Genomic DNA, 27,296 nt, shown 5'->3' on the forward strand with positions numbered 1-27,296 from the left:
GCTTGAGTTGAAGCAAGGGTGTGAAGGACCCTTTGGAAGTTCCAGTGGTTAGATGTGATTAGCCTCGAGAAGCCTCAGCAGAAATGGGCCTCATCTCGCCTGGAGGGCAAAATCTCCTGGATTTTCTCGAGTTGCGGCAGGTGCTCTCGACTTACGACGGGGACCTCAGGGACCCGCTCTGGTGGCCTCAGGAAAGGCCAGTCCCCATGCGAGTTCCTCGGGGGCCTCTCGGGATTCCTCTCCCGTGGATGCCGGGGCCTAAGACCTTGTGTGGAGTCGGGGCCGGAACCTGAGGATTCCTCTCCAGTGCAGACATGGATCTTGGGGTACTTCTGGAGTCTCCCCAGGGGAGTCAGTCCTCGTCTCGAATGCGGGCATGCACTTGCGCTTTCCTCCAGAGCGGTAGCAGCAGTGTCACGCAGTCCGCCGCGTGGATCAAGGGATCTATGGTTTACCCTCGAGTCTTTCCCACGAGGCTTTCCCACGAGTCTTTCCCACAGGGCTGTCCCAGGTGCACACGTGGTGGGAGTCGATCCTCGGCTTGAACGTCAAGGTAGTGCAATGAAAACAGCTTCCTCTTGAATGGACTGACACATCTGGGGGACTCTTCGAATGGTGGCACGACCCTGGAGTTCCTCTCGCCTTTCCTGTGGAGAGCGCCTCCTCTTGAGATGCGACGGGAACTCCGGGAATTCTTTCCCTACCAAACAGGGAAAGGATCCCTCATCTCGAGCTAGGAGGCGGAAACGGGGCTCCCCTGGATGTGTGCGGGACCCTCGTGCTTCCTCTCGAGTGGAGACGGCTATGTCGGGGAACTTCTTGAGTTGCAGCAAGGGTGTCAAGGACCCTTTGGAAATTCCAGTGGTTAGATGTGATTAGCCTCGAGAAGCCTCAGCGGAAATGGGCCTCATCTCGCCTGGAGGGCAAAACCTCCTGGATTTTCTCGAGTTGCGGCAGGTGCTCTCGACTTACGACGGAGACCTCAGGGACCCGCTCTGGTGGCCTCAGGAAAGGCCAGTCCCCATGTGAGTTCCTCGGGGGCCTCTCGGGATTTCTCTCCTGTCGATGCCGGGGCCTAACACCTTGTGTGGAGTCGGGGCCGGAACCTCAGGATCCCTTTCCAGTGCTGACATGGATCTTGGGGTACTTCTGGAGTCTCCCCAGGGGACTCAGTCCTCGTCTCGAATGCGGGCATGCACTTGCGCTTTCCTCCAGAGCGGTAGCAGCAGTGTCATGCGGTCCGCCGCGTGGATCAAGGGATCTATGTTTTTCCCTCGAGTCTTTCCCACGAGGCTTTCCCACGAGGCTTTCCCACAGGCTGGGGGACTCTTGGAATGGTGGCACGACCCTGGAGTTCCTCTCGCCTTTCCTGTGGAGAGCGTCTCCTCTTGAGATGCGACGGGAACTCCGGGAATTCTTTCCCTACAAAACAGGGAAAGGATCCCTCATCTCGAGCTAGGAGGCGGAAACGGGGCTCCCCTGGATGTGTGCGGGACCCTCGTGCTTCCTCTCGAGTGTAGACGGCTATGTCGGGGAACTTCTTGAGTTGCAGCAAGGGTGTCAAGGACCCTTTGGAAATTCCAGTGGTTAGATGTGAATAGCCTCGAGAAGCCTCAGCGGAAATGGGCCTCATCTCGCCTCGAGGGCAAAACCTCCTGGATTTTCTCGAGTTGCGGCAGGTGCTCTCGACTTACGACGGAGACCTCAGGGACCCGCTCTGGTGGCCTCAGGAAAGGCCAGTCCCCATGCGAGTTCCTCGGGGGCCTCTCGGGATTCCTCTCCCGTCGATGCCGGGGCCTAAGTCCTTGTGTGGAGTCGGGGCCGGAACCTGAGGATTCCTCTCCAGTGCTGACATGGATCTTGGGGTACTTCTGGAGTCTCCCCAGGGGAGTCAGTACCCGTCTCGAATGCGGGCATGCACTTGCGCTTTCCTCCAGAGCGGAAGCAGCAGTGTCACACAGTCCGCCGCATGGATTAAAGGATCTTTGGTTTTCCCTCGAGTCTTTCCCACGAGGCTGAACCACGAGGCTTTCCCACAGGGCTGTCCCACGTGCACACGTGGTGGGAGTCGATCATCGGCTTGATCGTCAAGGCAGTTCAGGGAAAACAGGTTCCTCTGGAATGGACTGACACATCTGGGGGACTCTTGGAATGGTGGCACGACCCTGGAGTTGCTCTCGCCTTTCCTGTGGAGAGCGCCTCCTCTTGAGATGCGACGGGAACGCCGGGAATTCTTTCCCTACGAAACAGGGAAAGGATCCCTCATCTCGAGCTAGGAGGCGGAAACGGGGCTCCCCTGGATGTGTGCGGGACCCCACGTGCTTCCTCTCGAGTGGAGACGGGTATGTCGGGGAACTTCTTGAGTTGCAGCAAGGGTGAGAAGGACCCTTAGAAAGTTCCTGTGGTTAGACGTGATTAGCCTCGAGAAGCCTCAGCGGAAATGGGCCTCATCTCGCCTGGAGGGCAAAACCTCCTGGATTTTCTCGAGTTGCGGCAGGTGCTCTCGACTTACGACGGGGACCTCAGGGACCCGCTCTGGTGGCCTCAGGAAAGGCCAGTCCCCATGCGAGTTCTTGGGGGCCTCTCGGGATTCCTCTCCCGTGGATGCCGGGGCCTAAGACCTTGTGTGGAGTCGGGGCCTTAACCTGAGGATTCCTCTCCAGTGCTGACATGGATCTTGGGGTACTTCTGGAGTCTCCCCAGGGGAGTCAGTCCTCGTCTCGAATGCGGGCATGCACTTGCGCTTTCCTCCAGAGCGGTAGCAGCAGTGTCACGCAGTCCGCCGCGTGGATCAAAGGATCTATGGTTTTCCCTCGAGTCTTTCCCACGAGGCTTTCCCACGAGGCTTTCCCACAGGGCTGTACCACGTGCACACGTGGTGGGAGTCGATCCTCGGCTTGAACGTCAAGGCAGTGAAGGGAAAACAGGTGCCTCTGGAATGGACTGACACCTCTGGGGGTCTCTTGGAATGGTGGCACGACCCTGGAGTTCCTCTCGCCTTTCCTGTGGAGAGTGCCTCCTTTTGAGATGCGACGGAAACGCCGGGAATTCTATCCCTACGAAACAGGGAAAGGATCCCTCATCTCGAGCTAGGAGGCGGAAACGGGTCTCCCCTGGATGTGTGCGGGACCCCATGTGCTTCCTCTCAAGTGGAGACGGGTATCTCGGGGAACTTCTTGAGTTGCAGCAAGGGTGTGAAGGACCCTTTGGAAGTTCCAGTGGTTAGATGTGATTAGCCTCGAGAAGCCTCATGGGCAATGGGCCTCATCTCGCCTGGAGGGCAAAACCTCCTGGATTTTCTCGAGTTGCGGCAGGTGCTCTCGACTTACGACGGGGACCTCAGGGACCCGCTCTGGTGGCCTCAGGAAAGGCCAGTCCCCATGCGAGTTCCTCGAGGGCCGCTTGGGATTCCTCTCCTGTCGATGCCGGGGCCTAAGACCTTGTGTGGAGTCGGGGCAGGAACCTGAGGATTCCTCTCCAGTGCTGACATGGATCTTGGGGTACTTCTGGAGTCTCCCCAGGGGAGTCAGTCCTTGTCTCGAATGAGGGCATGCACTTGCGCTTTCCTCCAGAGCGGTAGCAGCAGTGTCACACAGTCCGCCGCGTGGACAAAAGGATCTTTGGTTTTCCCTCGAGTCTTTCCCACAGGGCTGTCCCACGTGCACACGTGGTGGGAGTCGATCCTCGGCTTGAAAGTCATGGCAGTGCAGGGAAAACAGGTTCCTCTTGAATGGACTGACCCATCTGGGGGACTCTTGGAATGGTAGCACGACCCTGGAGTTCCTCTCGCCTTTCCTGTGGAGAGCGCCTCCTCTTGAGATGCGACGGGAACGCCGGGAATTCTTTCCCTACAAAACAGGGAAAGGATCCCTCATCTCGAGCTAGGAGGCGGAAACGGGTCTCCCCTGGATGTGTGCGGGACCCCACGTGCTTCCTCTCGAGTGGAGACGGGTATGTCAGGGAACTTCTTGAGTTGCAGCAAGGGTGTGAAGGACCCTTTGGAAGTTCCAGTGGTTAGATGTGATTAGCCTCGAGAAGCCTCAGCGGAAATGGGCCTCATCTCGCCTGGAGGGCAAAACCTCCTGGATTTTCTCGAGTTGCGGCAGATGCTCTCGACTTACGACGGGAACCTCAGGGACCCGCTCTGGTGGCCTCAGGAAAGGCCAGTCCCCATGCGAGTTCCTCGGGGGCCTCTCGGGATTCCTCTCCCGTCGATGCCGGGGCCTAAGACCTTGTGTGGAGTCGGGGCCGGAACCTGAGGATTCCTCTCCAGTGCTGACATGGATCTTGGGGTACTTCTGGAGTCTCCCCAGGGGAGTCAGTCCTCGTCTCGAATGCGGGCATGCACTTGCGCTTTCCTCCAGAGCGGTAGCAGCAGTGTCAGGCAGTCCGCCGCGTGGATCAAAGGATCTATGGTTTTCCCTCGAGTGTTTCCCACGAGGCTTTCCCACGAGGCTTTCCCACAGGGCTGTCCCACGTGCACACGTGGTGGGAGTCGATCCTCGGCTTGAACGTCAAGGCAGTGCAGGGAAAACAGGTTCCTCTGGAATGGACTGACACATCTGGGGGACCCTTGGAATGGTGGCACGACCCTGGAGTTCCTCTCGCCTTTCCTGTGGAGAGCGCCTCCTCTTGAGATGCGACGGGAACGCCGGGAATTCTTTCCCTACGAAACAGGGAAAGGATCCCTCATCTCGAGCTAGGAGGCGGAAACGGGGCTCCCCTGGATGTGTGCGGGACCCCACGTGCTTCCTCTCGAGTGGAGACGGGTATGTCGCGGAACTGCTTGAGTTGCAGCAAGGGTGTGAAGGACCCTTTGGAAGTTCCAGTGGTTAGATGTGATTAGCCTCGAGACGCCTCAGCGGAAATGGGCCTCATCTCGCCTGGAGGGCAAAACCTCCTGGATTTTCTCGAGTTGTGGCAGGTGCTCTCGACTTACGACGGGGACCTCAGGGACCCGCTCTGGAGGCCTCAGGAAAGGCCAGTCCCCATGCGAGTTCCTCGGGGGCCTCTCGGGATTCCTCTCCCGTGGATGCCGGGGCCGAAGACCTTGTGTGGAGTCGGGGCCGGAATCTGAGGATTCCTCTCCAGTGCTGACATGGATCTTGGGGTACTTCTGCAGTCTCCCCAGGGGAGTCAGTCCTCGTCTCGAATGCGGGCATGCACTTGCGCTTTCCTCCAGAGCGGTAGCAGCAGTGTCACGCAGTCCGCCGCGTGGATCAAAGGATCTATGGTTTTCCCTCGAGTCTTTCCCACGAGGCTTTCCCACGAGGCTTTCCCAAAGGGCTGTCCCACGTGCACACGTGGTGGGAGTCGATCCTCGGCTTGAAAGTCAAGGCAGTGCAGGGAAAACAGTTTCCTCTGGAATGGACTGACCCATCTGGGGGACTCTTGGAATGGTGGCACGACCCTGGAGTTCCTCTCGCCTTTCCTGTGGAGAGGGCCTCCTCTTGAGATGCGACGCGAACGCCGGGAATTCTTTCCCTACCAAACAGGGAAAGGATCCCTCATCTCGAGCTAGGAGGCGGAAACGGGGCTCCCCTGGATGTGTGCGGGACCCCACGTGCTTCCTCTCGAGTGGAGACGGGTATGTCGGGGAACTGCTTGAGTTGCAGCAAGGGTGTGAAGGACCCTTTGGAAGTTCCAGTGGTTAGATGTGATTAGCCTCGAGAAGCCTCAGCGGAAATGGGCCTGATCTCGCCTGGAGGGCAAAACCTCGTGGATTTTCTCGAGTTGCGGCAGGTGCTCTCGACTTACGATGGGGACCTCAGGGACCCGCTCTGGTGGCCTCAGGAACGGCCAGTCCCCATTCGAGTTCCTCGGGGGCCTCTCGGGATTCCTCTCCCGTGGATGCCGGGGCCTAAGACCTTGTGTGGAGTCGGGGCCGGAACCTGAGGATTCCTCTCCAGTGCTGACATGGATCGTGGGGTACTTCTGGAGTCTCCCCAGGGGAGTCAGTCCTCGTCTCGAATGCGGGCATGCACTTGCGCTTTCCTCCAGAGCGGTAGCAGCAGTGTCATGCAGTCCGCCGCGTGGATCAAAGGATCTATGGTTTTCCCTCGAGTCGTTCCCACGAGGCTTTCCCGCGAGGCTTTCCCACAGGGCTGTCCCACGTGCACACGTGGTGGGAGTCGATCCTCGGCTTGAACGTCAAGGCAGTGCAGGGAAAACAGGTTCCTCTCGAATGGACTGACCAATCTGGGGGACTCTTGGAATGGTGGCACGACCCTGGAGTTCCTCTCGCCTTTCCTGTGGAGAGCGCCTCCTCTTGAGATGCGACGGGAACGCCGGGAATTCTTTCCCTGCGTAACAGGGAAAGGATCCCTCATCTCGAGCTAGGAGGCGGAAACGGGGCTCCCCTGGATGTGTGCGGGACCCCACGTGCTTCCTCTCGAGTGGAGACGGGTATGTCGCGGAACTGCTTGAGTTGCAGCAATGGTGTGAAGGACCCTTTGGAAGTTCCAGTGGTTAGATGTGATTAGCCTCGAGAAGCCTCATGGGAAATGGGCCTCATCTCGCCTGGAGGGCAAAACCTCGTGGAATTTCTCGAGTTGCGGCAGGTGCTCTCGACTTACGACGGGGACCTCAGGGACCCGCTCTGGTGGCCTCAGGAAAGGCCAGTCCCCATGCGAGTTCCTCGGGGGCCTCTCGGGATTCCTCTCCCGTCGATGCCGGGGCCTAAGACCTTGTGTGGAGTCGGGGCCGGAACCTGAGGATTCCTCTCCAGTGCTGACATGGATCTTGGGGTACTTCTGGAGTCTCCCCAGGGGAGTCAGTCCTCGTCTCGAATGCGGGCATGCACTTGCGCTTTTCTCCAGAGCGGTAGCATCAGTGTCACGCAGTCCGCCGCGTGGATCAAAGGATCTATGGTTTTCCCTCGAGTGTTTCCCACGAGGCTTTCCCACGAGGCTTTCCCACAGGGCTGTCCCACGTGCACACGTGGAGGGAGTCGATCCTCGGCTTGAACGTCAAGGCAGTGCAGGGAAAACAGGTTCCTCTGGAATGGACTGACACATCTGGTGGACTCTTGGAATGGTGGCACGACCCTGGAGTTCCTCTCGCCTTTCCTGTGGAGAGCCCCTCCTCTTGAGATGCGACGGGAACGCCGGGAAATTCTTTCCCTACGAAACAGGGAAAGGATCCCTCATTTCGAGCTAGGAGTTGGAAACGGGGCTCCTCTGGATGTGTGCGGGACCCCATGTGCTTCCTCTCGAGTGGAGACGGGTATGTCGGGGAACTTCTTGAGTTGCAGCAAGGGTGTGAAGGACCCTTTGGAAGTTCCAGTGGTTAGATGTGATTAGCCTCGAGAAGCCTCAGCGGAAATGACCTCATTTCGCCTGGAGGGCAAAACCTCCTGGATTTTCTCAAGTTGTGGCAGGTGCTCTCGACTTACGATGGGGACCTCAGGGACCCGCTCTGGTGGCCTCAGGAAAGGCCAGTCCCCATGCGAGTTCCTCGGGGGCCTCACGGGATTCCTGTTCCGTCGATGCCAGGGCCTAAGACCTTGTGTGGAGTAGGGGCCGGAACCTGAGGATTCCTCTCCAGTGCTGACATGGATCTTGGGGTACTTCTGGAGTCTCCCCAGGGGAATCAGTCCTCGTCTCGAATGCGGGCATGCACTTGCGCTTTCCTCCAGAGCGGTAGCAGCAGTGTCACGCAGTCCGCCACGTGGATCAAAGGATCTATGGTTTTCCCTCGAGTCTTTCCCACGAGGCTTTCCCACGAGGCTTTCCCACAGGGCTGTCCCACGTGCACACGTGGTGGGAGTCGATCCTCGGCTTGAACGTCAAGGCAGTGCAGGGAAAACAGGTTCCTCTGGAATGGACTGACACATCTGGGGCACCTTTGGAATGGTGGCACGACCCTGGAGTTCCTCTCGCCTTTCCTGTGGAGAGCGCCTCCTCTTGAGTTGCGACGGGAACGCCGGGAATTCTTTCCCTACGAAACAGGGAAAGGATCCCTCATCTCGAGCTAGGAGGCGGAAACGGGGCTCCCCTGGATGTGTGCTTGACCCTCGTGCTTCCTCTCGAGTGGAGACGGGTATGTCGGGGAAGTTCTTGAGTTGCAGCAAGGGTGAGAACGACCCTTTGGATGTTCCAGTGGTTAGATGTGATTAGCTTCGAGAAGCCTCAGCGGAAATGGGCCTCATCTCGCCTGGAGGGCAAAACCTCCTGGATTTTCTCGAGTTGCGGCAGGTGCTCTCGACTTACGACGGGGACCTCAGGGACCTGCTCTGGTGGCCTCAGGAAAGGCCAGTCCCCATGCGAGTTCCTCGGGGGCCTCTCGGGATTCCTCTCCCGTCGATGCCGGGGCCTAATACCTTGTGTGGAGTCGGGGCCGGAACCTGAGGATTCCTCTCCAGTGCTGACATGGATCTTGGGGTACTTCTGGAGTCTCCCCAGGGGAGTCAGTCCTCGTCTCGAATGCGGGCATGCACTTGCGCTTTCCTCCAGAGCGGTAGCAGCAGTGTCACGCAGTCCGCCGCGTGGATCAAAGGATCTATGGTTTTCCCTCGAGTCTTTCCCACGAGGCTTTCCCACGAGGCTTTCCCACAGGGCTATACCACGTGCACACGTGGTGGGAGTCGATCCTCGGCTTGAACGTCAAGGCAGTGCAGGGAAAACAGGTGCCTCTGGAATGGACTGACACCTCTGGGGGTCTCTTGGAATGGTGGCACGACCCTGGAGTTCCTCTCGCCTTTCCTGTGGAGAGTGCCTCCTTTTGAGATGCGACGGAAACGCCGGGAATTCTTTCCCTACGAAACAGGGAAAGGATCCCTCATCTCGAGCTAGGAGGCGGAAACGGGGCTCCTCTGGATGTGTGCGGGACCCCATGTGCTTCCTCTCAAGTGGAGACGGGTATGTCGGGGAACTTCTTGAGTTGCAGCAAGGGTGTGAAGGACCCTTTGGAAGTTCCAGTGGTTAGATGTGATTAGCCTCGAGAAGCCTCAGCGGAAATGGGCCTCATCTCGCCTGGAGGGCAAAACCTCCTGGATTTTCTCGAGTTGCGGCAGGTGCTCTCGACTTACGACGGGGACCTCAGGGACCCGCTCTGGTGGCCTCAGGAAAGGCCAGTCCCCATGCGTGTTCCTCGAGGGCCGCTTGGGATTCCTCTCCTGTCGATGCCGGGGCCTAAGACCTTGTGTGGAGTGGGGGCAGGAACCTGAGGATTCCTCTCCAGTGCTGACATGGATCTTGGGGTACTTCTGGAGTCTCCCCAGGGGAGTCAGTCCTCGTCTCGAATGCGGGCATGCACTTGCGCTTTCCTCCAGAGCGGTAGCAGCAGTGTCACACAGTCCGCCGCGTGGACAAAAGGATCTTTGGTTTTCCCTCGAGTCTTTCCCACGAGGCTGTCCCACGAGGCTTTCCCACAGGGCTCTCCCACGTGCACACGTGGTGGGAGTCGATCCTCGGCTTGAACGTCAAGGCAGTTCTTGGAAAACAGGTTACTCTGGAATGGACTGACACATCTGGGGGACTCGTGGAATGGTGGCACGACCCTGGAGTTGCTCTCGCCTTTCCTGTGGAGAGCGCCTCCTCTTGAGATGCGAAGGGAACGCCGGGAATTCTTTCCCTACGAAACAGGGAAAGGATCCCTCATCTCGTGCTAGGAGGCGGAAACGGGGCTCCCCTGGATGTGTGCGGGACCCCACGTGCTTCCTCTAGAGTGGAGACGGGTATGTCGCGGAACTTCTTGAGTTGCAGCAAGGGTGTGAAGGACCCTTGGGAAGTTCCAGTGGTTAGATGTGATTAGCCTCGAGAAGCCTCAGCGTAAATGGGCCTCATCTCGCCTGGAGGGCAAAACCTCCTGGATTTTCTCGAGTTGTGGCAGGTGCTCTCGACTTACGACGGGGACCTCAGGTACCCGCGCTAGTGGCCTGAGGAAAGGCCAGTCCCCATGCGAGTTCCTCGGGGGCCTTTCGGGATTCCTCCTCCGTCGATGCCGGGGCCTAAGACCTTGTGTGGAGTCGGGGCCGGAACCTGAGGATTCCTTTCCAGTGCTGACATGGATCTTGGGGTACTTCTGGAGTCTCCCCAGGGGAGTCAGTCCTCGTCTCGAATGCGGCATGCACTTGCGCTTTCCTCCAGAGCGGTAGCAGCAGTGTCAGGCAGTCCGCCTCTTAGATAAAAGGATCTATGGTTTTCCCTCGAGTATTTCCCACGAGGCTTTCCCACGAGGCTTTCCCACAGGTCTGTCCCACGTGCACACGTGGTGGGAGTCGATCCTCGGCTTGAACGTCAAGGCAGTGCAGGGAAAACAGGTTCCTCTGGAATGGACTGACCCATCTGGGGGACTCTTGGAATGGTGGCATGACCCTGGAGTTCCTCTCGCCTTTCCTGTGGAGAGCGCCTCCTCTTGAGATGCGACGGGAACGCCGGGAATTCTTTCCCTACGAAACAGGGAAAGGATCCCTCATCTCGAGCTAGGAGGCGGAAACGGGGCTCCCCTGGATGTGTGCGGGACCCCACGTGCTTCCTCTCGAGTGGAGACGGGTATGTCGGGGAACTTCTTTAGTTGCAGCAAGGGTGTGAAGGACCCTTTGGAAGTTCCAGTGGTTAGATGTGATTAGCCTAGAGAAGCATCAGCGGAAATGGGCCTCAACTCGCCTGGAGGGCAAAACCTCCTGGATTTTCTCGAGTTGCGGCAGGTGCTCTCGACTTATGACGGGGACCTCAGGGACCCGCTCTGGAGGCCTCAGGAAAGGCCAGTCCCCATACGAGTTCCTCGGGTGCCTCTCGGGATTCCTCTCCCGTCGATTCCGGGGCCTAAGACCTTGTGTGGAGTCGGGGCCGGAACCTGAGGATTCCTCTCCAGTGCTGACATGGATCTTGGGGTACTTCTGGAGTCTCCCCAGGGGAGTCAGTCCTCGTCTCGAATGCGGGCATGCACTTGCGCTTTCCCCCAGAGCGGTAGCAGCAGTTTCACACAGTCCGCCGCGTGGATCAAAGGATCTATGGTTTTCCCTCGAGTCTTTCCCACGAGGCTTTCCCACGAGGCTTTCCCACAGGGCTGTCCAACGTGCACACGTGGTGGGAGTCGATCCTCGGCTTGAACGTCAAGGCAGTGCAGGGAAAACAGGTTCCTCTGGAATGGACTGACACATCTGGGGGACTCTTGGAATGGTGGCACGACCCTGGAGTTCCTCTCGCCTTTCCTGTGGAGAGCGCCTCCTCTTGAGATGCGACGGGAACGCGGGAATTCTTTCCCTACGAAACAGGGAAAGGATCCCTCATCTCGAGCTAGGAGGCGGAAACGGGGCTCCCCGGGATGTGTGCGGGACCCCACGTGCTTCCTCTCGAGTGGAGACAGGTATGTCGGGGAACTTTTTGAGTTGCAGCAAGGGTGTGAAGGACCCTTTGGAAGTTCCAGTGGTTAGACGTGATTAGCCTCGAGAAGCCTCAGCGGAAATGGGCCTCATCTCGCCTGGAGGGCAAAACCTCCTGGATTTTCTCGAGTTGCGGCAGGTGCTCTCGACTTACGACGGGGACCTCAGGGACCCGCTCTGGTGGCCTCAGGAAAGGCCAGTCCCCATGCGAGTTCCTCAGGGGCCTCTCGGGATTCCTCTCCCGTCGATGCCGGGGACTAAGACCTTGTGTGGAGTCGGGGCCGGAACCTGAGGATTCCTTTCCAGTGCTGACATGGATCTTGGGGTACTTCTGGAGTCTCCCCAGGGGAGTCAGTCCTCGTCTCGAATGCGGCATGCACTTGCGCTTTCCTCCAGAGCGGTAGCAGCAGTGTCAGGCAGTCCGCCTCTTAGATAAAAGGATCTATGGTTTTCCCTCGAGTATTTCCCACGAGGCTTTCCCACGAGGCTTTCCCACAGGGCTGTCCCACGTGCACACGTGGTGGGAGTCGATCCTCGGCTTGAACGTCAAGGCAGTGCAGGGAAAACAGGTTCCTCTGGAATGGACTGACACATCTGGGGGACTCTTGGAATGGTGGCAGGACCCTGGAGTTCCTCTCGCCTTTCCTGTGGAGAGCGCCTTCTCTTGAGATGCGACGGGAACGCCGGGAATTCTTTCCCTACGAAACAGGGAAAGGATCACTCATCTCGAGCTAGGAGGCGGAAACGGGGCTCCCCTGGATGTGTGCGGGACCCCACGTGCTTCCTCTCGAGTGGAGACGAGTATGTCGGGGAACTTCTTGAGTTGCAGCAAGGGTGTGAAGGACCCTTAGGAAGTTCCAGGGGTTAGATGTGATTAGCCTCGAGAAGCCTCAGCGGAAATGGGCCTCATCTCGCCTGGAGGGCAAAAACTCCTGGATTTTCTCGAGTTGCGGCAGGTGCTCTCGACTTACAACGGGGACCGCAGGGTCCCGCTCTGGTAGACTCAGGAAAGGCCAGTCCCCATGCGAGTTCCTCGGGGGCCACTCGGGATTCCTCTCCCGTCGATGCCGGGGCCTAAGACCTTGTGTGGAGTCGGGGCCGGAACCTGAGGATTCCACTCCAGTGCTGACATGGATCTTGGGGTACTTCTGGAGTCTCCCCAGGGGAGTCAGTCCTCGTCTCGAATGCGGGCATGCACTTGCGCTTTCCTCCAGAGCGGTATCAGCAGTGTCACGCAGTCCGCCGCGTGGATCAAAGGATCTATGGTTTTCCCTCAAGTTTTCCCACGAGGCTTTCCCACCAGGCTTTCCCACAGGGCTGTCCCACGTGCACACGTGGTGGGAGTCGATCCTCGGCTTGAACGTCAAGGCAGTGCGGGGAGAACAGGTTCCTCTGGAATGGACTGACACATCTGGGGGACTCTTGGAATGGTGGCACGACCCTGGAGTTCCTCTCGCCTTTCCTGTGGAGAGCGCCTCCTCTTGAGATGCGACGGGAACGCCGGGAATTCTTTCCCTACGAAACAGGGAAAGGATCCGTCATTTCGAGCTACGAGGCGGAAACGGGGCTCCTCTGGATGTGTGCGGGACCGTCGTGCTTCCTCTCGAGTTTAGACGGGTATGTCGGGGAACTTCTTGAGTTGCAGCAAGGGTGTGAAGGACCCTTTGGAAGTTCCAGTGGTTAGACGTGATTAGCCTCGAGAAGCCTCAGCGGAAATGGGCCTCATCTCGCCTGGAGGGCAAAACCTCCTGGATTTTCTCGAGTTGCGGCAGGTGCTCTCGACTTACGACGGGGACCTCAGGGACCCGCTCTGGAGGCCTCAGGAAAGGCCAGTCCCCATGCGAGTTCCTCGGGGTCCTCTCGGGATTCCTCTCCCGTCGATGCCGGGGCCTAAGACCTTGTGTGGAGTCGGGGCCGGAACCTGTGGATTGCTCTCCAGTGCTGACATGGATCTTGGGGTACTTCTGGAGTCTCCCCAGGGGAGTCAGTCCTCGTCTCGAATGCGGGCATGCACTTGCGCTTTCCTCCAGAGCGGTAGCAGCAGTGTCACGCAGTCCGCCGCGTGGATCAAAGGATCTATGGTTTTCCCTCGAGTCTTTCCCACGAGGCTTTCCCACGAGGCTTTCCCACAGGGCTGTCCCACGTGCACACGTGGTGTGAGTCGATCCTCGGCTTGAACGTCAAGGCAGTGCAGGGAAAACAGGTTCCTCTGGAATGGACTGACACATCCCGGGGACTCTTGGAATGGTGGCACGACCCTGGAGTTCCTCTCGCCTTTCCTGTGGAGAGCGCCTCCTCTTGAGATGCGACGGGAACGCCGGGAATTCTTTCCCTACGAAACAGGGAAAGGATCCCTCATCTCGAGCTAGGAGGCGGAAACGGGGCTCCCCTGGATGTGTGCGGGACCCCACGTGCTTCCTCTCGAGTGGAGACGGGTATGTCGGGGAACTTCTTGAGTTGCAGCAAGGGTGTGAAGGACCCTTTGGAAGTTCCAGTGGTTAGACGTGATTAGCCTCGAGAAGCCTCAGCGGAAATGGGCCTCATCTCGCCTGGAGGGCAAAACCTCCTGGATTTTCTCGAGTTGTGGCAGGTGCTCTCGACTTACGACGGGGACCTCAGGGACCCGCTCTGGTGGCCTCAGGAAAGGCCAGTCCCCATGCGAGTTCCTCGGGGGCCTCTCGGGATTCCTCTCCCGTCGATGCCGGGGCCTAAGACCTTGTGTGGAGTCGGGGCCGGAACCTGAGGATTCCTCTCCAGTGCTGACATGGATCTTGGGGTACTTCTGGAGTCTCCCCAGGGGAGTCAGTCCTCGTCTCGAATGCGGGCATGCACTTGCGCTTTCCTCCAGAGCGGTAGCAGCAGTGGCACGCAGTCCGCCGCGTGGATCAATGGATCTATGGTTTTCCCTCGAGTCTTTCCCACGAGGCTTTCCCACGAGGCTTTCCCACAGGGCTGTCCCACGTGCACACGTGGTGGGAGTCGATCCTCAGCTTGAACGTCAAGGCAGTGCAGGGAAAACAGGTTCCTCTGGAATGGACTGACTCATCTGGGGACTCTTGGAATTGTGGAACGACCGTGGAGTTCCTCTCGCCTTTCCTGTGGAGAGCGCCTCCTCTTGAGATGCGACGGGAATGCCGGGAATTCTTTTCCTAAGAAACAGGAAAGGATCCCTCATCTCGAGCTAGGAGGCGGAAACGGGGCTCCCCTGGATGTGTGCGGGACCCTCGTGCTTCCTCTCGAGTGGAGACGTGTATGTCGGGGAACTTCTTGAGTTGCAGCAAGGGTGAGAAGGACCCTTTGGATGTTCCAGTGGTTAGATGTGATTAGCCTCGAGAAGCCTCAGCGGAAATGGGCCTCATCTCGCCTGGAGGGCAAAACCTCCTGGATTTTCTCGAGTTGCGGCAGGTGCTCTCGACTTACGACGGGGACCTCAGGGACCCGCTCTGGTGGCCTCAGGAAAGGCCAGTCCCCATGCGAGTTCCTCGGGGGCCTCTCGGGATTCCTCTCCCGTTGATGCCGGGGCCTAAGACCTTGTGTGGAGTCGGGGCCGGAACCTGAGGATTCCTCTCCAGTGCTGACATGGATCTTGGGGTACTTCTGGAGTCTCCCCAGGGGAGTCAGTCCTCGTCTCGAATGCGGGCATGCACTTGCGCTTTCCTCCAGGGCGGTAGCAGCAGTGTCACGCAGTCCGCCGCGTGGATCAAAGGATCTATGGTTTTCGCTCGAGTCTTTCCCACGAGGCTTTCCCACCAGGCTTTCCCACAGGGCTGTCCCACGTGCACACGTGGTGGGAGTCGATCCTCGGCTTGAACGTCAAGGCAGTGCAGGGAAAACAGGTTCCTCTGGAATGGACTGACACATCTGGGGGACTCTTGGAATGGTGGCACGACCCTGGAGTTCCTCTCGCCTTTCCTGTGGAGAGCGCCTCCTCTTGAGATGCGACGGGAACGCCGGGAATTCTTTCCCTATGAAACAGGGATTGGATCCCTCATCTCGAGCTAGGAGGCGGAAACGGGGCTCCCCTGGATGTGTGCGGGACCCCACGTGCTTCCTCTCGAGTGGAGACGGGTATGTCGGGGAACTTCTTGAGTTGCAGCAAGGGTGTGAAGGACCCTTTGGAAGTTTCAGTGGTTAGACGAGATTAGCTGCGAGAAGCCTCAGCGGAAATGGGCCTCATCTCGCCTGGAGGGCAAAACCTCCTGGATTTTCTCGAGTTGCGGCAGGTGCTCTCGACTTACGACGGGGACGTCAGGGACCCGCTCTGGTGGCCTCAGGAAAGGCCAGTCCCCATGCGAGTTCCTCGGGGGCCTCTCGGGATTCCTCTCCCGTCGATGCCGGGGCCTAAGACCTTGTGTGGAGTCGGGGCCGGAACCTGAGGATTCCTCTCCAGTGCTGACATGGATCTTGGGGTACTTCTGGAGTCTCCCCAGGGGAGTCAGTCCTCGTCTCGAATGCGGGCATGCACTTGCGCTTTCCTCCAGAGCGGTAGCAGCAGTGTCATGCAGTCCACCGCGTGGATCAAAGGATCTATGGTTTTCCCTCGAGTCTTTCCCACGAGGCTTTCCCACGAGGCTTTCCCACAGGGCTGTCCCACGTGCACACGTGGTGGGAGTCGATCCTCGGCTTGAACGTCAAGGCAGTGCAGGGAAAACAGGTTCCTCTGGAATGGACTGACACATCTGGGTGACTCTTGGAATGGTGGCACGACCCTGGAGTTCCTCTCGTCTTTCCTGTGGAGAGCGCCTCCACTTGAGATGCGACGGGAACGCCGGGAATTCTTTCCCTACGAAACAGGGACAGGATCCCTCATCTCGAGCTAGGAGGCGGAAACGGGGCTCCCCTGGATGTGTGCGGGACCCTCTTGCTTCCTCTCGAGTGGAGACCGGTATGTCGGGAAACTTCTTGAGTTGCAGCAAGGGTGTGAAGGACACTTTGGAAGTTCCAGTGGTTAGATTTGATTAGCCTCGAGAAGCCTCAGCGTAAATGGGCCTCATCTCGCCTGGAGGGCAAAACCTCCTGGATTTTCTCGAGTTGCGGCAGGTGCTCTCGACTTACGACGGGGACCTCAGGGACCCGCTCTGGTGGCCACAGGAAAGGCCAGCCCCATGCGAGTTCCTCGGGGGCCTCTCGGGATTCCTCTCCCGTCGATGCCGGGGCCTAAGACCTTGTGTGGAGTCGGGGCCGGAACCTGAGGATTCCTCTCCAGTGCTGACATGGATCTTGGGGTACTTCTGGAGTCTCCCCAGGGGAGTCAGTCCTCGTCACGAATGCGGGCATGCACTTGCGCTTTCCTCCAGAGCGGTAGCAGCAGTGTCACGCAGTCCGCCGCGTGGATCAAAGGATCTATGGTTTTCCCTCGAGTCTTTCCCACGAGGCTTTCCCACGAGGCTTTCCCACAGGGCTGTCCCACGTGCACACGTGGTGGGAGTCGATCACGGCTTGAACTCAAGGCAGTGCAGGGAAAACAGGTTCCTCTGGAATGGACTGACACATCTGGGGGACTCTTGGAATGGTGGCACGACCCTGGAGTTCCTCTCGCCTTTCCTGTGGAGATCGCCTCCTCTTGAGATGCGACGGGAAAACCGGGAATTCTTTCCCTACGAAACAGGGAAAGGATCCCTCATCTCGAGCTAGGAGGCGGAAACGGGGCTCCCCTGGATGTGTGGTGGACCCCACGTGCTTCTTCTCGAGTGGAGACGGGTATGTCGGGGAACTTCTTGAGTTGCAGCAAGGGTGTGAAGGGCCCTTTGGAAGTTCCAGTGGTTAGACGTGATTAGCCTCGAGAAGCCTCAGCGGAAATGGGCCTCATCTCGCCTGGAGGGCAAAACCTCCTGGATTTTCTCGAGTTGCAGCAGGTGCTCTCGACTTACGACGGGGACCTCAGGGACCCGCTCTGGTGGCCTCAGGAAAGGCCAGTACCCATGCGAGTTCCTCGGGGGTGTCTCGGGATTCCTCTCCCGTCGATGCCGGGGCCGAAGACCTTGTGTGGAGTCGGGGCCGCAACCTGAGGATTCCTCTCCAGTGCTGACATGGATCTTGGGGTACTTCTGGAGTCTCCCCAGGGGAGTCAGTCCTCGTCTCGAATGCGGGCATGCACTTGCGCTTTCCTCCAGAGCGGTAGCAGCAGTGTCATGCAGTCCACCGCGTGGATCAAAGGATCTATGGTTTTCCCTCGAGTCTTTCCCACGAGGCTTTCCCACGAGGCTTTCCCACAGGGCTGTCCCACGTGCACACGTGGTGGGAGTCGATCCTCGGCTTGAACGTCAAGGCAGTGCAGGGAAAACAGGTTCCTCTGGAATGGACTGACACATCTGGGGGACTCTTGGAATGGTGGCACGAGCCTGGAGTTCCTCTCGCCTTTCCTGTGGAGAGCGCCTCCTCTTGAGATGCGACGGGAACGCCGGGAATTCTTTCCCTACGAAACAGGGAAAGGATCCCACATCTCCTACTAGGAGGCGGAAACGGGGCTCCACTGGATGTGTGCGGGACCCCACGTGCTTCCTCTCGAGTAGAGACGGGTATGTCGGGGAACATCTTGAGTTGCAGCAAGGGTGTGAAGGACCCTTTGGAAGTTCCAGTGGTTAGACGTGATTAGCCTCGAGAAGCCTCAGCGGAAATGGGCCTCATCTCGCCTGGAGGGCAAAACCTCCTGGATTTTCTCGAGTTGCGGCAGGTGCTCTCGACTTACGACGGGGACCTCAGGGACCCGCTCTGGTGGCCTCAGGAAAGGCCAGTCCTCATGCGAGTTCCTGGGGTGCCTCTCGGGATTCCTCTCCCGTCGATGCCGGGGCCTAAGACCTTGTGTGGAGTCGGGGCCGGAATCTGAGGATTCCTCTCCAGTGCTGACATGGATCTTGGGGTACTTCTGGAGTCTCCCCAGGGGAGTCAGTCCTCGTCTCGAATGCGGGCATGCACTTGCGCTTTCCTCCAGAGCGGTAGCAGCAGTGTCACGCAGTCCGCCGCCTGGATCAAAGGATCTATGGTTTTCCCTCGAGTCTTTCCCACGAGGCTTTCCCACGAGGCTTTCCCACAGGGCTGTCCCACGTGCACACGTGGTGGGAGTCGATCCTCGGCTTGAACGTCAAGGCAGTGCAGGGAAAACAGGTTCCTCTGGAATGGGCTGACACATCTGGGGGACTCTTGGAATGGTGGCACGACCCTGGAGTTCCTCTCGCCTTTCCTGTGGAGAGCGCCTCCTCTCGAGATGCGACGGGAACGCCGGGAATTCTTTCCCTACGAAACAGGGAAAGGATCCCTCATCTCGAGCTAGGAGGCGGAAACGGGGCTCCCCTGGATGTGTGCGGGACCCTCGTGCTTCCTCTCGAGTGGAGACGGGTATGTCGGGAAACTTTTGAGTTGCAGCAAGGGTGAGAAGGACCCTTTCGATGTTCCAGTGGTTAGATGTGATTAGCCTCGAGAAGCCTCAGCGGGAATGGGCCTCATCTCGCCAGGAGGGCAAAACCTCCTGGATTTTCTCGAGTTGTGGCAGGTGCTCTCGACTTACGACGGGGACCTCAGGGACCCGCTCTGGTGGCCTCAGGAAAGGCCAGTCCCCATGCGAGTTCCTCGTGGGCCTCTCGGGATTCCTCTCCCGTCGATGCCGGGGCTTAAGACCTTGTGTGCAGTTAGGGCTGGAACCTGAGGATTGCTCTCCAGTGCTGACATGGATCTTGGGGTACTTCTGGAGTCTCCCCAGGGGAGTCAGTCCTCGTCTCGAATGCGGGCATGCACTTGCGCTTTCCTCCAGAGCGGTAGCAGCAGTGTCACGCAGTCCGCCGCGTGGATCAAAGGATCTATGGTTTTCCCTCGAGTCTTTCCCACGAGGCTTTCCCACGAGGCTTTCCCACAGGGCTGTCCCACGTGCACACGTGGTGGGAGTCGATCCTCGGCTTGAACGTCAAGGCAGTGCAAGGAAAACAGGTTCCTCTGGAATGGACTGACACATCCGGGGGAGTCTTGGAATGGTGGCACGACCGTGGAGTTCCTCTCGCCTTTCCTGTGGAGAGCGCCTCCTCTTGAGATGCGACGGGAACGCCGGGAATTCTTTCCCTACGAAACAGGGAAAGGATCCCTCATCTCGAGCTAGGAGGCGGAAACGGGGCTCCCCTGGATGTGTGCGGGACCCCACGTGCTTCCTCTCGAGTGGAGACGGGTATGTCGGGGAACTTCTTGAGTTGCAGCAAGGGTGTGAAGGACCCTTTGGAAGTTCCAGTGGTTAGACGTGATTAGCCTCGAGAAGCCTCAGCGGAAATGTGCCTCAGCTCGCCTGGAGGGCAAAACCTCGTGGAATTTCTCGAGTTGCGGCAGGTGCTCTCGACTTACAACGGGGACCTCAGGGACCCGCTCTGGTGGCCTCAGGAAAGGCCAGTCCCCATGCGAGTTCCTCGGGGGCCTCTCGGGATTCCTCTCCCGTCGATGCCGGGGCCTAAGACCTTGTGTGGAGTCGGGGCCGGAACCTGAGGATTCCTCTCCAGTGCTGACATGGATCTTGGGGTACTTCTGGAGTCTCCCCAGGGGAGTCAGTCCTCGTCTCGAATGCGGGCATGCACTTGCGCTTTCCTCCAGAGCGGTAGCAGCAGTGTCACGCAGTCCGCCGCGTGGATCAAAGGATCTATGGTTTCCCTCGAGTGTTTCCCACGAGGCTTTCCCACGAGGCTTTCCCACAGGGCTGTCCCACGTGCACACGTGGTGGGAGTCGATCCTCGGCTTGAACTCAAGTCAGTGCAGGGAAAACAGGTTCCTCTGGAATGGACTGACACATCTGGGGGACTCTTGGAATGGTGGCACGACCCTGGAGTTCCTCTCGCCTTTCCTGTGGAGAGCGCCTCCTCTTGAGATGCGACGGGAACGCCGGGAATTCTTTCCCTACGAAACAGGGAAAGGATCCCTCATCTCGAGCTAGGAGGCGGAAACGGGGCTCCCCTGGATGTGTGCGGGACCCTCGTGCTTCCTCTCGAGTGGAGACGGGTAGGTCGCGGAACTGCTTGAGTTGCAGCAAGGGTGTGAAGGACCCTTTGGAAGTTCCAATGGTTAGATGTGATTAGCCTCGAGAAGCCTCAGCGGAAATGGGCCTCATCTCGCCTGGAGGGCAAAACCTACTGGATTTTCTCGAGTTGCGGCAGGTGCTCTCGACTTACGACGGGGACCTCAGGGACCCGCTCTGGTGGCCTCACGAAAGGCCAGTCCCCATGCGAGTTCCTCGGGGGCCTCTCGGGATTCCTCTCTGGTCGATGCCGGGGCCTAAGACCTTGTGTGGAGTCGGGGCCGGAACCTGAGGATTCCTCTCCAGTGCTGACATGGATCTTGGGGTACTTCTGGAGTCTCCCCAGGGGAGTCAGTCCTCGTCTCGAATGCGGGCATGCACTTGCGCTTTCCTCCAGAGCGGTAGCAGCAGTGTCACGCAGTCCGCCGCCTGGATCAAAGGATCTATGGTTTTCCATCGAGTCTTTCCCACGAGGCTTTCCCACGAGGCTTTCCCACAGGGCTGTCCCACGTGCACACGTGGTGGGAGTCGATCCTCGGCTTGAACGTCAAGGCAGTGCAGGGAAAACAGGTTCCTCTGGAATGGGCTGACACATCTGGGGGACTCTTGGAATGGTGGCACGACCCTGGAGTTCCTCTCGCCTTTCCTGTGGAGAGCGCCTCCTCTCGAGATGCGACGGGAACGCCGGGAATTCTTTCCCTACGAAACAGGGAAAGGATCCCTCATCTCGAGCTAGGAGGCGGAAACGGGGCTCCCCTGGATGTGTGCGGGACCCTCGTGCTTCCTCTCGAGTGGAGACGGGTATGTCGGGAAACTTTTGAGTTGCAGCAAGGGTGAGAAGGACCCTTTCGATGTTCCAGTGGTTAGATGTGATTAGCCTCGAGAAGCCTCAGCGGGAATGGGCCTCATCTCGCCAGGAGGGCAAAACCTCCTGGATTTTCTCGAGTTGTGGCAGGTGCTCTCGACTTACGACGGGGACCTCAGGGACCCGCTCTGGTGGCCTCAGGAAAGGCCAGTCCCCATGCGAGTTCCTCGTGGGCCTCTCGGGATTCCTCTCCCGTCGATGCCGGGGCTTAAGACCTTGTTTTCAGTTAGGGCTGGAACCTGAGGATTGCTCTCCAGTGCTGACATGGATCTTGGGGTACTTCTGGAGTCTCCCCAGGGGAGTCAGTCCTCGTCTCGAATGCGGGCATGCACTTGCGCTTTCCTCCAGAGCGGTAGCAGCAGTGTCACGCAGTCCGCCGCGTGGATCAAAGGATCTATGGTTTTCCCTCGAGTCTTTCCCACGAGGCTTTCCCACGAGGCTTTCCCACAGGGCTGTCCCACGTGCACACGTGGTGGGAGTCGATCCTCGGCTTGAACGTCAAGGCAGTGCAAGGAAAACAGGTTCCTCTGGAATGGACTGACACATCCGGGGGAGTCTTGGAATGGTGGCACGACCGTGGAGTTCCTCTCGCCTTTCCTGTGGAGAGCGCCTCCTCTTGAGATGCGACGGGAACGCCGGGAATTCTTTCCCTACGAAACAGGGAAAGGATCCCTCATCTCGAGCTAGGAGGCGGAAACGGGGCTCCCCTGGATGTGTGCGGGACCCCACGTGCTTCCTCTCGAGTGGAAACGGGTATGTCGGGGAACTTCTTGAGTTGCAGCAAGGGTGTGAAGGACCCTTTGGAAGTTCCAGTGGTTAGACGTGATTAGCCTCGAGAAGCCTCAGCGGAAATGTGCCTCAGCTCGCCTGGAGGGCAAAACCTCGTGGAATTTCTCGAGTTGCGGCAGGTGCTCTCGACTTACAACGGGGACCTCAGGGACCCGCTCTGGTGGCCTCAGGAAAGGCCAGTCCCCATGCGAGTTCCTCGGGGGCCTCTCGGGATTCCTCTCCCGTCGATGCCGGGGCCTAAGACCTTGTGTGGAGTCGGGGCCGGAACCTGAGGATTCCTCTCCAGTGCTGACATGGATCTTGGGGTACTTCTGGAGTCTCCCCAGGGGAGTCAGTCCTCGTCTCGAATGCGGGCATGCACTTGCGCTTTCCTCCAGAGCGGTAGCAGCAGTGTCACGCAGTCCGCCGCGTGGATCAAAGGATCTATGGTTTCCCTCGAGTGTTTCCCACGAGGCTTTCCCACGAGGCTTTCCCACAGGGCTGTCCCACGTGCACACGTGGTGGGAGTCGATCCTCGGCTTGAACTCAAGTCAGTGCAGGGAAAACAGGTTCCTCTGGAATGGACTGACACATCTGGGGGACTCTTGGAATGGTGGCACGACCCTGGAGTTCCTCTCGCCTTTCCTGTGGAGAGCGCCTCCTCTTGAGATGCGACGGGAACGCCGGGAATTCTTTCCCTACGAAACAGGGAAAGGATCCCTCATCTCGAGCTAGGAGGCGGAAACGGGGCTCCCCTGGATGTGTGCGGGACCCTCGTGCTTCCTCTCGAGTGGAGACGGGTAGGTCGCGGAACTGCTTGAGTTGCAGCAAGGGTGTGAAGGACCCTTTGGAAGTTCCAATGGTTAGATGTGATTAGCCTCGAGAAGCCTCAGCGGAAATGGGCCTCATCTCGCCTGGAGGGCAAAACCTACTGGATTTTCTCGAGTTGCGGCAGGTGCTCTCGACTTACGACGGGGACCTCAGGGACCCGCTCTGGTGGCCTCACGAAAGGCCAGTCCCCATGCGAGTTCCTCGGGGGCCTCTCGGGATTCCTCTCTGGTCGATGCCGGGGCCTAAGACCTTGTGTGGAGTCGGGGCCGGAACCTGAGGATTCCTCTCCAGTGCTGACATGGATCTTGGGGTACTTCTGGAGTCTCCCCAGGGGAGTCAGTCCTCGTCTCGAATGCGGGCATGCACTTGCGCTTTCCTCCAGGGCGGTAGCAGCAGTGTCACGCAGTCCGCCGCGAGGATCAAAGGATCTATGGTTTTCCCTCGAGTCTGTCCCACGAGGCTTTCCCACGAGGCTTTCCCACAGGGCTGTCCCACGTGCACACGTGGTGGGAGTCGATCCTCGGCTTGAACGTCAAGGCAGTGCAGGGAAAACAGGTTCCTCTGGAATGGACTGACACATCTGGGGGACTCTTGGAATGGTGGCACGACCCTGGAGTTCCTCTCGCCTTTCCAGTGGAGAGCGCCTCCTCTTGAGATGTGACGGGAACCCCGGGAATTCTTTCCCTACGAAACAGGGAAAGGATCCCTCATCTCGAGCTAGGAGGCGGAAACGGGGCTCCCCTGGATGTGTGCGGGACCCCACGTGCTTCCTCTCGAGTGGAGACGGGTATGTCGGGGAAATTCTTGAGTTGCACCAAGGGTGTGAAGGACCCTTTGGAAGTTCCAGTGGTTAGACGTGATTAGCCTCGAGAAGCCTCAGCGGAAATGTGCCTCATCTCGTCTGGAGGGCAAAACCTCCTGGATTTTCTCGAGTTGCGGCAGGTGCTCTCGACTTACGACAGGGACCTCAGGGACCCGCTCTGGTGGCCTCAGGAAAGGCCAGTCCCCATGCGAGTTGCTCGGGAACCTCTCGGGATTCCTCTCCCGTCGATGCCGGGGCCTAAGACCTTGTGTGGAGTCGGGGCCGGAACCTGAGGATTCCTCTCCAGTGCTGACATGGATCTTGGGGTACTTCTGGAGTCTCCCTAGGGGAGTCAGTCCTCGTCTCGAATGCGGGCATGCACTTGCGCTTTCCTCCAGAGCGGTAGCAGCAGTGTCACGGAATCCGCCGCGTGGATCAAAGGATCTATGGTTTTCCCTCGAGTCTTTCCCACGAGGCTTTCCCACGAGGCTTTCCCACAGGGCTGTCCCACGTGCACACGTGGTGGGAGTCGATCCTCAGCTTGAACGTCAAGGCAGTGCAGGGAAAACAGGTTCCTCTGGAATGGGCTGACACATCTGGGGGACTCTTGGAATGGTGGCACGACCCTGGAGTTCCTCTCGCCTTTCCTGTGGAGAGCGCCTCCTCTTGAGATGCGACGGGAACGCCGGGAATTCTTTCACTACGAAACAGGGAAAGGATCCCTCATCTCGAGCTAGGAGGCGGAAACGGGGCTCCCCTGGATGTGTGCGGGACCCTCGTGCTTCCTCTCGTGTGGAGACGGGTATGTCGGGGAACATCTTGAGCTGCAGCAAGGGTGAGAAGGACCCTTTGGATGTTCCAGTGGTTAGATGTGATTAGCCTCGAGAAGCCTCATCGGAAATGGGCCTCATCTCGCCTGGAGGGCAAAACCTCCTGGATTTTCTCGAGTTGCTGCAGGTGCTCTCGACTTACGAAGGGGACCTCAGGGACCCGCTCTGGTGGCCTCAGGAAAGGCCAGTCCTCATGCGAGTTCCTCGGGGGCCTCTCGGGATTCCTCTCCCGTCGATGCCGGGGCCTAAGACCTTGTGTGGAGTCGGGGCCGGAACCTGAGGATTCCTCTCCAGTGCTGACATGGATCTTGGGGTACTTCTGGAGTCTCCCCAGGGGAGTCAGTCCTCGTCTCGAATGCGGGCATGCACTTGCGCTTTCCTCCAGGGCGGTAGCAGCAGTGTCACGCAGTCCGCCGCGTGGATCAAAGGATCTATGGTTTTCCCTCGAGTCTTTCCCACGAGTCTTTCCCACGAGGCTTTCCCACAGGGCTGTCCCACGTGCACACGTGGTGGGATTCGATCCTCGGCTTGAACGTCAAGGCAGTGCAGGGAAAACAGGTTCCTCTGGAATGGACTGACACATCTGGGAGACTCTTGGAATGGTGGCAAGACCCTGGAGTTCCTCTCGCCTTTCCTGTGGAGAGCGCCTCCTCTTGAGATGCGACGGGAACGCCGGGAATTCTTTCCCTACGAAACAGGGAAAGGATCCCTCATCTCGAGCTAGGAGGCGGAAACGGGGCTCCCCTGGATGTGTGCGGGACCCCACGTGCTTCCTCTCGAGTGGAGACGGGTATGTCGGGGAACTTCTTGAGTTGCAGCAAGGGTGTGAAGGACCCTTTGGAAGTTCCAGTGGTTAGACGTGATTAGCCTCGAGTAGCCTCAGCGGAAATGGGCCTCATCTCGCCTGGAGGGCAAAACCTCCTGGATTTTCTCGAGTTGCGGCAGGTGCTCTCGACTTACGACGGGGACCTCAGGGACCCGCTCTGGTGGCCTCAGGAAAGGTCAGTCCCCATGCGAGTTCCTCGGGGCCTCTCGGGATTCCTCTCCCGTCGATGCCGGGGCCTAAGACCTTGTGTGGAGTCGGGGCCGGAACCTGAGGATTCCTCTCCAGTGCTGACATGGATCTTGGGGTACTTCTGGAGTCTCCCCAGGGGAGTCAGTCCTCGTCTCGAATGCGGGCATGCACTTGCGCTTTCCTCCAGAGCGGTAGCAGCAGTGTCACGCAATCCGCCGCGTGGATCAAAGGATCTATGGTTTTCCCTCGAGTCTTTCCCATGAGGCTTTCCCACGAGGCTTTCCCACAGGGCTGTCCCACGTGCACACGTGGTGGGAGTCGATCCTCAGCTTGAAAGTCAAGGCAGTGCAGGGAAAACAGGTTCCTCTGGAATGGACTGACACATCTGGGGGACTCTTGGAATGGTGGCACGACCCTGGAGTTCCTCTCGCCTTTCCTGTGGAGAGCGCCTCCTCTTGAGATGCGACGGGAACGCCGGGAATTCTTTCCCTACGAAACAGGGAAAGGATCCCTCATCTCGAGCTAGGAGGCGGAAACGGGGCTCCCCTGGATGTGTGCGGGACCCTCGTGCTTCCTCTCGAGTGGAGACGGGTATGTCGGGGAACTTCTTGAGTTGCAGCAAGGGTGTGAAGGACCCTTTGGAAGTTCCAGTGGTTAGAAGTGATTAGCCTCGAGAAGCCTCAGCGGAAATGGGCCTCATCTCGCCTGGAGGGCAAAACCTCCTGGATTTTCTCGAGTTGCGGCAGGTGCTCTCGACTTACGACGGGGACCTCAGGGACCCGCTCTGGTGGCCTCAGGAAAGGCCAGTCCCCATGCGAGTTCCTCGGGGGCCTCTCGGGATTCCTCTCCCGTCGATGCCGGGGCCTAAGACCTTGTGTGGAGTCGGGGCCGGAACCTGAGGATTCCTCTCCAGTGCTGACATGGATCTTGGGGTACTTCTGGAGTCTCCCCAGGGGAGTCAGTCCTCGTCTCGAATGCGGGCATGCACTTGCGCTTACCTCCAGAGCGGTAGCAGCCGTGTCACGCAGTCCACCGCGTGGATCAAAGGATTTATGGTTTTCCCTCGAGTCTTTCCCACGAGGCTTTCCCACGAGGCTTTCCCACAGGGCTGTCCCACGTGCACACGTGGTGGGAGTCGATCCTCGGCTTGAACGTCAAGGCAGTGCAGGGAAAACAGGTTCCTCTGGAATGGACTGACACATCTGGGGGACTCTTGGAATGGTGGCACGACCCTTGAGTTCCTCTCGCCATTCCTGTGGAGAGCGCCTCCTCTTGAGATGCGACGGGAACGCCGGGAATTCTTTCCCTACGAAACAGGGAAAGGATCCCTCATCTCGAGCTAGGAGGCGGAAACGGGGCTCCCCTGGATGTGTGCGGGACCCCACGTGTTTCCTCTCGAGTGGAGACGGGTATGTCGGGGAACTTCTTGAGTTGCAGCAAGGGTGTGAAGGACCCTTTGGAAGTTCCAGTGGTTAGATGTGATTAGCCTCCAGAAGCCTCAGCGGAAATGGGCCTCATCTCGCCTGGAGGGCAAAACCTCCTGGATTTTCTCGAGTTGCGGCAGGTGCTCTCGACTTACGACGGGGACCTCAGGGACCCGCTCTGGTGGCCTCAGGAAAGGCCAGTCCCCATGCGAGTTCCTCGGGGGCCTCTCGGGATTCCTCTCCCGTCGATGCCGGGGCCTAAGACCTTGTGTGGATTCGGGGCGAGAACCTGAGGATTCCTCTCCAGTGCTGACATGGATCTTGGGGTACTTCTGGAGTCTCCCCAGGGGAGTCAGTCCTCGTCTCGAATGCGGGCATGCACTTGCGCTTTCCTCCAGAGCGGTAGCAGCAGTGTCACGCAGTCCGCCGCGTGGATCAAAGGATCTATGGTT

The sequence above is a fragment of the Ovis canadensis genome, chromosome 13 (genome assembly GCF_042477335.2).
Source record: "Ovis canadensis isolate MfBH-ARS-UI-01 breed Bighorn chromosome 13, ARS-UI_OviCan_v2, whole genome shotgun sequence".
NCBI classification, from domain to species: domain Eukaryota; kingdom Metazoa; phylum Chordata; class Mammalia; order Artiodactyla; family Bovidae; genus Ovis; species Ovis canadensis.